We start from the raw sequence: 13,480 nt of genomic DNA on the forward strand, positions 1-13,480 counted from the left end.
TCCTGTTCTCTTAGACCCATCTCCCTCTAAAGAAGGGGTGCTCATCCTTCCTGAGGCTGCAACCCCTTAATACAGTTCCTCATGCTATAGTGACCCACACTAGAAAATTGTTTTGTTACTATTTCATAACTGTAATTTTGCTACTGCTATGAATCGTAGTGTGAATAACTGATATGCAGGATATCTTGTATGTGACCCAAAGGGGTCACAACCCGTAGGTTGAGAACCATGCTCTGCAGCACGCCTTCTCCAGCCTGAATGACCTGGACGGACCTACCTGCTATCCCGGTGTTGGTGCCCTCTAAGCAGTTCTTGCTGACCAAATGTTTTTTTAGAAAAATTATAAATTATTTCCAGACAGTGGAAGTAATAGTAATACCCCCACCCCTGTGGTGTTTTGAAAGAAAATGGCCCCCAAAGGTTGTGGTACTACCAGGAGGTGTGGCTTTGTTGGAGTTCTTCTGGCCTTTTTGGAGGACATGCGTCACTGTGGAGACGGGCTTTGAGGTCTTTTGCCTAAGGTTTTCTCAGTGTCACAGGCTCTTTCCTGTTGTCTGTAAGATGTAAGACTCTCAGCTACTACTCCAGCACCGCATCTGGCAGGCCGCCATGATGACAATGGACTGAGCATCTGAAACTGTAAGCTTCAAATAAATATTTCACTTAACAAGAGTTGCCATGGTCAGGGTGACTCTTCACAGCAATAGAAACCCTAACTAAAACATCCCCCCACAAAAACCCAAATTAACAAGAAACTAAAAACCAAACCAATCAAACAAAGATTTAAAAGCAAAGTCACTTGTCTGTGGGTTCACATTGTTCCACAGACCTTGTTGGACTCCCTGATACAGCATAGCAACTACACTTGGAGAGGTCCTACAAGAAAGAGGTGAAGACTCTCCTAACCCTCATGCAGAGTTTAGCACATAGGTGAGGATTTCCAGCATCTGGGAACTTTGCTGGCATTTCTCTTCCCATGCCCCTGGCAGACATGAATAATCAATGACAGACTCAAAATCAGTCTGTTTCAAAACACTGCTTAAATAGCCACTGAGAGATGAAATGGATTTATCACTCCCAAAGTTAGGCCTATAAAGAAGGTAGGAACATAGTGGGGAGAAATTATGGCATATCTTTGATAGACTCTTACTGGCAAACTTTTATTAATGTAAGCCTCTTGAGTTGAACCTGAAGCTTCAGCATTATTCTAGCAACTTCCATCACAGCAGGCACCATGCATCACACCAATACATCAAACCAAAGCATCACACCATGCATCACATTGTTTTGCACAGTATCTTGGACAAGCTTCACAAGAGCCCTATGGGTCAGGACTGTGATTTTCTTGGGTTTGAGAAGGACACAGATGAGTGAGACTAGAGTCTCATGGCAAGTGAGAAGGTATGCAGATTCAAAGTCAAATAAATACCAACTCAAGTTTCTTTTTCTTACATTTCAAAATGGTTGAATGCATGTGTAGACTATTGTATGTGTAGACTGTACCTCCATTCTATCGCATGTGTAGACTATGCCATTATTCTATTGCGTGTGTACCTCCATTCTATCGCATGTGTAGACTAGACCTCTTTTCTGTTGTTCTTTATGCTTCTCCTTATACCAATACCACAAGCTTGACAGCCAGAGTTTTGTTGTCATTTTTTCCCCTCCCTTTGCATTGTCTTTTGTTGTTGATGTGTTTCGGTTTTTGTTATTAATATATCCTGACCTCAGTCTCCCTCTCTCCACTCCTCCCGGATGTGATGGGTGATCTGGCTGCAACATCTGTACCCCATTGATGGCCAGCATTGATTAAGCTGATCTTGCTGACCAGGTAGGTGACCCCTTCTTCCCTCACAGCTCCACTTACGGCCCTCTAGAAGCTGTGTGCTCGCTCTGTCCAGTCTTTGGTCAAGGGTATGGAGTAGCTGGGCTCCCCTGCTAGAACCTCTAAACTGGCTCTCAAGGTCCATTTGTTGTCAATTTTTAAAGTACACAGCATGATTCTTCCACTATTATTCCTTCTCAAGATTATTTCGGATTACTGTATTATTTCCATGTGTCTTTTATTGCCAACTTCAGCAAAACCAGCCAGTTGGAATTTTGTTGGGAGAATTGTTGAATCTAGAAGTCACTGGGGAGAGTCTTTATCTTAACAGTTTTGAGTCTCCCAACCTCTGGACCCGAAATGTGTCTTCATTTATTTAGCTCTAATTTATTTCATCAGTATTTTACAGTTTTTAGCGTATAAATCTCTGCTGTGGGTTAGTCAGGAACTGTTCCCCGAAGACCTATGTGTCAAAGCAGCCTGTGGTGCTGCTGGGAGAAACTCCAGGGGACTAGAGTCATCCGCTTGAGATTCAAAACTGAAATGTGAGGCACTGGGGCATTTTAAGAATCCATACAAAAAAAAAAAAAGAATCCATACATTTATTTTTTCACCCAAAAGATGTCCTTTTAGATCTTTACTAAAAATCTCGGTTCTGTCATACCTACCTGGAGAGACACCGCAGCTCAAGGGTGGTTTCCAGGGGCAGGAGCTAACAGCAGGCTGACATTTTTCCAGCCCCTTCAGCTACCACATGCTTGAGGCTCTGGGAGGTTAAGGACTGCGTTACCTCAAAGAAGAGGGCGATGGGAACTTTGTGCTTGGACTCAAAGTTAACATGGAACTTTCTTGAGCTGCCCAGAGTTTCACCATTAGCCTTATGGGAAAGTTCTGAGTAGCTCTGAGACTTAGAGATGAGTTTCATAATTTTCTTTTGCAAGAAAGAAGTGTTTTGTGTTTTCAGACCTTTACCATGATGACAAACGTTACCAAGTAGGTATTTTGAACAAATAAACACACTTCATCTGTCCCCTCAAGGTAAAGGTGACATTTTGACACAGAAGAAAGTCTCTCTAAAGAAACTTGTACATAAAGAACATTTTGGAAACCGTTTGAGTTTTTCATCTCTTGGTACAAACAATACACGCATGACACATGTCACAAAGTTGGAGACATAATTTCCTGACCTGCTTAAAGATTTTCCAAGCAATTGAAGTACGTTTTGAATGCATTTGTTAAAAATACCAGCATTATAAGAACAGTTCAAGATTACTTTAGTAAGAACAGCGGATAGACAGCAAAGGAGACAAAAATTCCCGAGCCAAATGTCAACAAAATTTGCATAATTCGCAAATAAGGCTGAAAACCAAAAGACCATGATTTACAAATTCCAGTGGTGGTGTCTTTCTATTTTCATCCCCCGGTGCCTTGGCAGACTGAACTTAGTTCTAGCTGTCTTGAGAAACCACGTTTGGTTTGCTTCAAACCAGCTAGAGCCAGCTTGTCAAGCTGTCCACATCATAAGGGGTTCAACAGGGCTACGCTGGATCACTGCTCCTCTTGCAAGAATCGGAAAACATTTATGCATTGTGGGAGATATAACTACAATCAGATTAAGAATATTATTTTGTCGTTACCGCATTTAAGAATCTCCTTCTGTCGTCACTTTTATTATACAGACTATGCTGGCACAAGAGTTCGTGTGTGCCATTAATAGTGATATGCATATATTGGGTCACACTTAATATTCTTTTTATTAAAGATACACATCCCCAAACCCAATTTTTGGAGTGCTTTGCTCTACTCCTGGGAGCTTTAAGAACTGCAGTCAGTGGGGAGGAATTTGAGTCACCAAACGCAGCAGGGAACCTCAGGCCTTATATATTTACATATATTAAGGCTAATTACCTTATGTAAACTGGGTCTAGTTATATTTAGCTATCAGATTAGAAGCCACTGCTAAGTCTGCCCTTTGTTCCAAGACACCCCTCTCTGCTGCCATTTCAGAAGGACTAGATTTGAGGAGGAAATAAGTGGGTGCTGCTCTTTGCCTTTGGACTATCACAATGAATACCTGAGCCGCTTGGAGTGACCTTAACTCTCTCTGTTCCAGCCCCTCTTAGTGTGTCTCCTCCAGCCAGGAAGACTTTGACTGCCCTGTGCTTCTCTTCCCTTTATATAGGCAATCTCAAAGTGTCCAGGGAGGAAGTCAAACTGTGGAGGGAGGAATCCTCACTAGGAAAGTGATTTCCCCCCAATTTTTTTTTTTTTATAAATTAAAGAAGAATTTAATTTGGAAGCTTGGATATTCACAAGAGGTAAGCAAGTCAGGGGCTCCCTACTATAACAAAATACCCGAGGCAATCAACTTAAAAAGAAGAAAACTTATTTTGTCTCACAGTTTCTGAGATTTTGTCCTGATTAATTGACTTCAGCGCTGTTGTGAGGTTGACTATTCTAGCAGAAGCTCACACTGAAACCATTTACCCCAGGAATAGGGTAAGAAAGAAAACAGAAGGAAGGAAGCACAGTTCACAATGCTTGCAAATGTTCCCAAATCTTCCACTGGGTCCCATCTAGCCTTTAACACATGGGTCTGAGCGTGAATTTTGGGGTAGGGACTTCAACATTAGTTTCTAGCAGCGTCCATTCTAAGTGTTTCTCTGAAGGACTCAAAGAGACCCCCCAAGTACTCAGGACTCCTCAGGAGTGGACGTGACCCTGCAGTTTTTAGTTCCCCACTGATAAGGAGCTATGCTTTGCGGGAACATTTCTCATATCGCAGGCACGCCTGCGCAATCCCCACTCCTTTTACTGCCCCCCCATCACCCTGAAGTTTTTCCTTCCTACTCGAAGTCCTGACCTCCGGAGAACCTCAGGAGAGCATGAAATGCCTTGTGATACAGGCAGGCAATATGAAGCTCGGAATACCTTTCCTTTTAATCTTTCAGGGCAGAGGGTGTAGCTCAGTGGTAGAGTGTTTGTATAGCAGTCGGGAGGCCCTAGATTTAATACCTAAGACCGCAAAAAATAAAAAAATAAATATGAGTAAATAAAGCCAAGTTACACTAGTAAAGAACAAACCAATTTAATCTGAGGAGCTAGGAAACAAAAGAAAGTCCATCTCTGGGCGTAAAATGCTTTCAGACCCCGTTTGGAGCATGATGGCACAGGTGTGCACATAGGTGATGAGCTGAAGTCTTAAGATCGGCCACTGTACAGCATGGAGACTGTGACAGCTTGAGAGGCTGGAAGACACCAGGATGGTCTTCAGGGTTGGTTAGTGAGCTCCTGAGAAGGTGCTTAGATGAAGAGGGCGCCAAGGGGACATGAGCCGAAGCCCCTTATCTCCGTCTGTACACATCCTCTAAACAGGCTTACCAGACTCTATGGAAATCACCAGATAAGCTGAGCCTATCATTATCAATTCATCTTGAATGCTACCACATGTCGATTACAAAGACAGATAGCTAAAACACATCATCTCTTTTCACCCACACTAAGCCAATGGTGTGGACTGTTATTCAGGGTTTAGGTGAGGGTCTGAAGCTGGCCAGGGGGTCCAGGCACATGCAGTATATCATGTACCAAGTCAGTGATCTCGTCACAATGCCACTGTGTTGGCCTCTCAGTTAGAATTTCCCATGGACAATACCCCCACTCTCAAATAGGACTCTTTCTTTGTAAGTAGGTTGTCTCATCCCTCACACTATTTTGTGACAATGGAACAGTGACATTGATTGACAGGAGGTGCCTTCAAAGCATTATGAAGAGCATTATGTTCTGAGACCTTGGCCTTCCTTCTCCTCACAAGTAAGAAAAAAATGGAAAGAGGAAAGGATTCAGTGCCTGAGAGATGAGCATTTCCGCACCCAGTGGTTCCTTCTGCACCCCACAGTAATCCTTAGGAATTCACACAGCACCCTGATTCCCTAGAGTAGTGGTTCTCAACTGTCCTAATGTTGTGACCCCTTAATACAGTTCCTCATGTTGTGGTGACTCCCAACCATAAAACTATTTTTAAACTATTTTTGTTGCTATTTCATAACTCTAACTTTGCTGCTGTTCTGAACTGTAATGTAGATATCTGATCTGCATACAGCCTTAGGAAACCCCTGTGAAAGAGTCAAAGAGTCCTCTGAGACTTAGGGGTCGTGACCCACAGCTTGAGAACCACTGCCCTGGAGGATGTGCTGACCCTAAAGGCATGAGTGGCCAGAGAAGAATTCCCACCTTCTTCCTAGGGTACTCCTGGCAGACCACTTTATAAGTCACCTTCTCAAACACCCACCCTTCCTTTGGCAGTTTCAGGAGCAGCCGGCAGGGTCCCCCAGGAACTTAATGGACTTGCTCCTGTCCTCACTAGCAGAGAGAAGAGTAGCTGGCTCCCTGTGCCAGGTGCTTTTGGCATCTCTGAGTCTGCTTTACAACCTGTTTTACTGCCTGAGAGTCTTAACCGCTTAAGCAATTACCACTCCAACTCTTATTTTCTTCAACGGTAAAAAAAATCAAGATGGTATGACCAAAGAGATATAGAACAATAACAATGCTCTGCTATCTATCTATCTATCTATCTATCTATCTATCTATCTATCTATCTATCTACTATTCATCCATCCATCCATCCATCTATTCATCCATCCACCCACCCACCCACCCAGTCTGTCTGTCTCTCTGTCTATCTATCTATCCATCTATCTATCTATCTATCTATCTATCTATCTATCTATCTATCTATCTATCTATCTGGTGCTGGGAGTCAAACTCAGGGAAGGCCTTCTGCGTGTCAAGCAGGTTCTCTCTCACTGAACTGTATTCTCACCCCCTAACAGCAGCAGTAATAAGTAGGTTTGTTTCACATCCTGGGACCTGATGGGCACATTTCCTATCTGGACGCAATTTAATCCGTGCGAACTGGAAACCATTGCTACTCTCCATTTGCAGACTAATAACCTGTGACGTACAATTCAGAGTCAAGATTTTAATTGGCTTTCCCTAATCCAGAGCCCAAATTCCTAGCTTCCCCGCTCCTCTAATCCCACTTCAAAAACGTCGCTGTGAGGTGTTTACAATCTTCATGACAGCACTTTGTAAATAAAATAACAAAATCAAAATATTTATACCGCCATCCTTATTTTAACCACAGAAAAAAAGAATTAGAAACAACCGGCACATAGTCCAGACCTTTAAGAAATGTGTAGTTTTGAGAATTAGATGAGAAAACTCCCCTACAATAATGAAAACCCTGTGAACGGAGCAAGCTCAGGGCGTCCTCACGGCAGACCTTACACAACTGATCTCACACCACTAACCATCTCACTAAAGGGGTGGCAGAAGCATTTCTGGTGAAGGGACCACCGTTTCGGGGTGACCTGAGGTTGGAGTTCAGGGTGCGTGTTGTCTGGGCAAGTGAGAGCGCTAACCCAAGAGACAGCACAGCCTGAGCGCCACTTGCCAGGGACAGGGAAGCTGCCTTATCCAGGTCCCTAATTGGATTTGCAACACTATAATGAACCGCTGTGGGTGTCTGAACAAGAGACGTGATACGATTCAAAATACATCAAAGGAAGACAGCCCAGAAGGACTGGTAAGGAAAACAGCTCAAGGCAAGGAGTTCACATGCTCAGTTCAGGGACAAGATGAGCATTGGTATCTGTGATGATTAGGGGTACTGTTGAAAAGCAGAGATCAGGCCCCTTGAAGCCTGGGCAGTGCCTGTGGGGCTCATCTCCATGCCTATGGTATCTAGAACTTCCCAAGTGTGTATAACATTGTCGACTGAGGTTTCTGTCCTGCCCAGTCTGGCAGCCGTTAAGTCTGAAAGAATCACACAGAGATCTACATTAGTTATAAACTGATTGGCCTGGTGGCTCAGGCTTCTTATTAATTCTTACATTAACCCATTAGCCACGTGGCTTGGTACCTTTTTGGGTGAGGCAGTCACATCTTGCGTTCTCTGAGTCTGGGTTCCTCTCTGACGACTGCGGACTGAAACTTCCCTCTTCCCACAACTCCCATTTCCCCCCGCCTCTACTTCCTGCCTGGCTACTGGCCAATCAGCATTTATCTAAAATACAGCTGACAGGGTACAGACCATTTTCCCACAGCATAACATTGTTGCCTAACTGAGGTTAGAGGGGCCAGAATGGATATAGAGTGCTTGGGATGGAGCTCAGTTGACAGAGTGTGGGGCTAACTTTTCACAAAGCCTCAAGTTCAATTCCCAGCACTGCATAAATCTGAGCAGTGGCCCATGCCTATAACCCCAGTGCTTGCTAGGAAGGGGCCAGAAAATCAGGAGTTTAAGGTCGTTCTTAGCAACATAGTGAAATAGTGAGTTTGGAACTAGCCTTGGCTACATAAGAGCTTGTCTTGATAGACAACAGAAATAAATACTAGATGTGAGAGAAAAAGGTGCTTCAAGAACAGAATCCCAGGGCACTAGCTGCTCCTGGGGAAGCAGGACACCCAAGGTACCGTTCGTGGTGATGTGAAATCGAAGAAGAGCAGACATCCAGCTCACTGGTTATCACAGGCGCATGTGGGGGTAGAGGTGCAGGGCTTTGGAAGCAAAAGATGGCATTCACAACCCATGAGATGTCAGGCCCAGGGTGCAGATTTGGAAACCTTTGGTGGACAAGTATGTGCAAGTTAGGGTTCCTACCGGCAAGCAATAGAAATGCACCCTGACTTAGAAAGAAACTCACTGACAGGACAGTTCCCGATTTGCTGTGTCTCTGAGAGTTTAATAGACTGGGCAATGACTCAGTTAGAACCCTGGCCAAAAGTGCTTACCAGAACTAGCCAGCAAGGACACCTTCGGCCATCTCTGCTGGACCTCAGGTGACATTGTTTGGATTGCAGGGCATGGAGAATCCCTGAAACTGCTACCCCCCGGAGAGGGAGACAGATGGTAATTGCCGTTTTCTCTACCACTAAGAATATTCCTTCAGTGCTGAGATGTCTCTGTGAGGCCCCAGATGGAGACAGAACCTGAACGGGCCAGCATCATCCTATGCAGCGAGAGAAGCAGAGAATGACTCGGAGCTGCTCTGGCAGAAATGGGCTTCGCTTTTTGCAAGAAGAAGCAGACAAGGTAGAAGGCATGCCACCTGCTGCGGCCCAGGTCACGTGTTCATTTCCAAGAGGACAGACGTAAATTCTAAGCAGACAGTGGCAGGAGTTCCCACAAAAGACTGGCTTCACCTACCAAGATAGGGTTGGTAGGTGCTGGTTGTGGACCGAATGAGATGCTCCCCCATTCTTGGGCACCAGACAGTGAGCCTGTTTAAGGAGGGGTAGGAGGTGTGGACTTGCTGGAGGAAGTATGTCGGTCTCTCTGCAGCCAGTTTGTGGTTAGAGATGTGCGCTCCGGTGACTGCTCCAGCCGCCTGCTCCCTCTGCCCCAACATCATGGGCTAGTATCCCTCTGCAACCATAAACCAGATAAAGCCTTTCTTTGGTTGTAACAGAGTTTTGTTGACGCTGTTTGTTTTCCTAGATAGGTTTTTCTCTGGGTAATAGCCTGACCTGGAACTCGCTCTGTAGACCAGGCTGGCCTCAAACTTACAGAGATCCACCTGCCTCTGCCTCCTGAGTTTAAAGGCACGCGCCAGCACGCTGGTGGTCATGGGGTTTTATCACAGCTGTAGAAAAGTAACTAAGACACTGGTGTGGTAGACTATCCCCACTCTCAGAACCTGTAAATTACCTGCCACCAAGCCCAGTTAGTTAGGACCCACCGGTTTGCACTCAGCCTGTACCAGTGGACGTGACCATTCTTGGAGTGGAAGCCTTCTGCTTTGTGATCACCAAGAGCCCATCGTGACCCAGCTTTCCGGGTGGTAGGGAGTGGACACTGGTATAAACTGCCTGCCTCAGCTGTTTGGAGGGGGCCTGAGCCAAACAGAGATTACTTGTAACCAGGGTAACCTTGCTTGAAGCCCGCTGGTTCTTTCTATCATGGACCGTCAGATCATTTTGTCAGGGCACCAACACGGCAGTTTAGTGGTGGAGGAAGGACAAGACAAACACGAGTCTTGTTTATGTCACTCTGGCTGTATGTGATGTCATGAGGATGGGACCATGCCCCCTTGTAGACAGATATTGAAACTAAAGCTGAGGATGCTGTATCTCGCCCAAGGCCCAGTTAGTACCCCTCAGGTAGGTTTCAACGCCAGTTCTATCTGATTCTATACCCTCACAGTGTCCCCTATATTACCTTGTCTGTCCAGGTAGGGAGGGGAACCTGGCTACCAGAGAGCAAGGACATTTCCAACGTATTAAAAAATGGGAAGAAGATAGTGGCACATCCCAGGCTTTTCGGGAATCTTCTGGAAAGGGTGTGCTTGGTGGCAGAGAAGGCAGCAAGAGTTCTCTATTTGGGCAACTTCATGTCCTGGGACACAAGTCAAAACACGTAACATCTCTCTGGTAATAACAGTGAAAAAATCTGGGGTGAGGGGCCACAGCGTCCTGAGTGTGGTAGGCCGTTAGCTAGTTTCTGTGCTGAAATTTTGGGTGTGAGCCCTAGTCTCCAATGGCTGGTTCCTACTCTGACTCAGCCATCTTGGTGCCAACACAGAACCCAAGAAAGGCTCCCCAGAGGAATGCTGATGAAGGCCCCATAGGAAGGAGCGCTGGAGGGTGGACCCACCCTAATGGAAGCTTCATAAAGCCAGGGAGTTGGTTTTGTTTCATCAAAAGCTGGCTTCATCAAATTATTTGCTGTGGTAACCCTCCAGCTGACAGGGCTGAGAAGCTGCATTCAAAAAAATGCCTGGTGCCACACACATGGTGCACAGACACGCATGCAGGCAAAACATCCACACACACAATAAAATAAAGCAAATAAAAGAGACACTTGCTGAATGAGCAGTGGAATTGCAAGCATGATATGTTCTACAGAGAGACTTGTGATTCATTCCTTACATGATGCAACAATTTGATTTTGATTCCTTTTTTCTTTTTCTTTGTCTGTATGTCTTTCTTTTTCTTTCTTTCTTTCTTTCTTTCTTTCTTTCTTTCTTTCTTTTTTCTTTTTTTTAAATAAGAATGGGTCTCATGTGACTCCAGGCTGAAGCTTACAATGTGGCCAAGGCTGGCCTTGAACTGATCCTCCTCCACTTCCTCAGCGCTGGGATTATAAGCATGCACCATCATACATGACATGATTTACAAATGAACTACTTTTCAATATTAATAGGAGAATATGCCTTGTCAACATGTTTCAGGCAAACTTAGATTATTTTCCCCCATCCTCAAAAGGCTGCAAGAGTATGAGATTTAGGAGCATGGTAAACCAAAACAAAAGCAGCCCAAGAAAAGCCCCTGCCGTAAACACTCCAGTTAATATGCACCTGGGTATTCTGCCACGGTGGAAACCGAACTTAATTTGTTGTAATATGATGAAGCTATTTAGCATTTCCTCCCCTTTCTCCTCCTTCTTCTTGTTAATTCTGAGTGGAGATAAATCTTGAACACCGAATTGGAGGGCACAGCGGGGAGCCCCGCAAAGTCATTTGGGTTATAGCTGCTACCATGCCCTTTGCTGCTTCTGAGCAATTAAACTTGGGCAAAAAAAAAAGAGACAGAGAAAGCGTTGCTGATGTAATTCATGAACATTAAAGAGCTTGGCTCCACGGAATATTTAGCTTCTGACGAGGGGGTGCCTTGGACACCCCCAGGTGTTCAAAAATGATCTCCATTGCCCCAGTGATTGTTCTGAATAGGAGGCATACGGGAGAAAAGACCAGCACCTACAGTGGCTTGTCAACCCCTTAACTTTTACAGCATTCCAGAGGAGCAGGCAAGCTACCGAACTGTCAGTTCTTAAGCCAGGAAACAAAGGCCCTGGGAGTGGAACAATTTTCCTCGGGCAACTTGTCTAAGCTGGCAGCAGAAGCTTGGGTCTCCACTCTCAGAAAGCAAAATGACAATCCGTGCAGCGTCAACCTCTCTCTCCCATGGAGGTGAGGGTTCGATTCCTGGTATTTCCCCCTGCTGCTAGTTTGACCTGCTTTTATTATTTTGGCCCTCACAGGTCTTCAGACGGTCCACATTTCAGTGACTTTATGCAGCGCACAATGCCTGTCTGCGCTCTATGCGCTACCATACAGTTCTCAAGCTTCGGGCAAGGGGCTGGAGGTTGAAACATACAAAGACACACATAGACAGAGAGACAGAGACATGGACCTCTAGATCACTGTTAAGAAGTCCTTTATTCAATAGCATCATGGAGGCTTATATACCCAACAGTCAAGTGGGCCAACAGGTGAAAACCTTATCCTCTGATCCTCAAGGCCAACGCAACACGTGCTCGTGAAGCAGAGCTGGTAAACAACTTTGACACAGCTTTCAGTAACTCAAATCATAAGGAAAGTAAAGATCTCTAGCAGGGAAGAGCAGCCATTGGTTAAAGATGAGCTATTTTATGTACAGCTAAACAGGAGAATGGCTGCCAGTTAAACCACGGCATGACATTGGTCATGGCTTAAGAGATGTTCACATATGTATGCTGGGGTTGTCTTAGGAGCCACCCAATGTAGTATATGGATTGTCCAGAATCAGGACTCTTTTGGGGGTGGTTGTTGTTTTATTTTGTTTTGTCTTGTTTTGTTTTTGAGACGGTAAGAGCTACAGAGGCAGAGATAGGATGGTCACGACAGGCTTCAACCATTGCACATGTCCCCCCACGACAGAGAAAATCAAAATCAAAATCCTGGTGTAAGTGGAAGAGAGGGTAAGAGAAGAACATATATTAAGAAAACACGAGGACTGGAGCGTTTTCGGGTAGGAGTACATACAACTCTCGCAGAGGCAATTCCTAGCCCCCACCGTGGTGACTCCAAATCTCTCCTAACTCCCTCGTCCGCTCTCCAGCAGCAGCTGCGAGTGCAGTTACATGTGCACATACATGTCCAGCAGCAGCTGCGCGTGCAGTTACATGTGCACACACATGTCCAGCAGCAGCTGCGAGTGCAGTTACACGTGCACATACATGTCCAGCAGCAGCTGCGTGTGCAGTTACACGTGCACATACATGTCCAGCAGCAGCTGCGAGTGCAGTTACACGTGCACATACATGTCCAGCAGCAGCTGCGAGTGCAGTTACACGTGCACATACATGTCCAGCAGCAGCTGCGAGTGCAGTTACACGTGCACATACATGTCCAGCAGCAGCTGCGAGTGCAGTTACACGTGCACATACATGTCCAGCAGCAGCTGCGAGTGCAGTTACACGTGCACACACATGTCCAGCAGCAGCTGCGAGTGCAGTTACACGTGCACACACATGTCCAGCAGCAGCTGCGCGTGCAGTTACATGTGCACATACATGTCTAGCAGCAGCTGCGCGTGCAGTTACATGTGCACATACATGTCCAGCAGCAGCTGCGAGTGCAGTTACATGTGCACATACATGTCCCCAACCCACCCCTACATATTTAAGTGAACATTCAACTGGGAAAAGAAAAGTTAAGCCATGAGCCAGCAAAATGGCTTAGCATTTGCTGCACAAGCCTGACGACCCGAGTTTGATCCCTGGAAACCACACATAGGTGACAAGTGGGCGTTGACTCCATGAGGTTGTCTTCTGGCCATGGCCTGTGTGTGCCCCCAGCCCACAAAAAAGAAAGAAAATGATAACAGTGAAGA

This window comes from Chionomys nivalis, chromosome 6, assembly GCF_950005125.1.
Source record: "Chionomys nivalis chromosome 6, mChiNiv1.1, whole genome shotgun sequence".
Taxonomy (NCBI): domain Eukaryota; kingdom Metazoa; phylum Chordata; class Mammalia; order Rodentia; family Cricetidae; genus Chionomys; species Chionomys nivalis.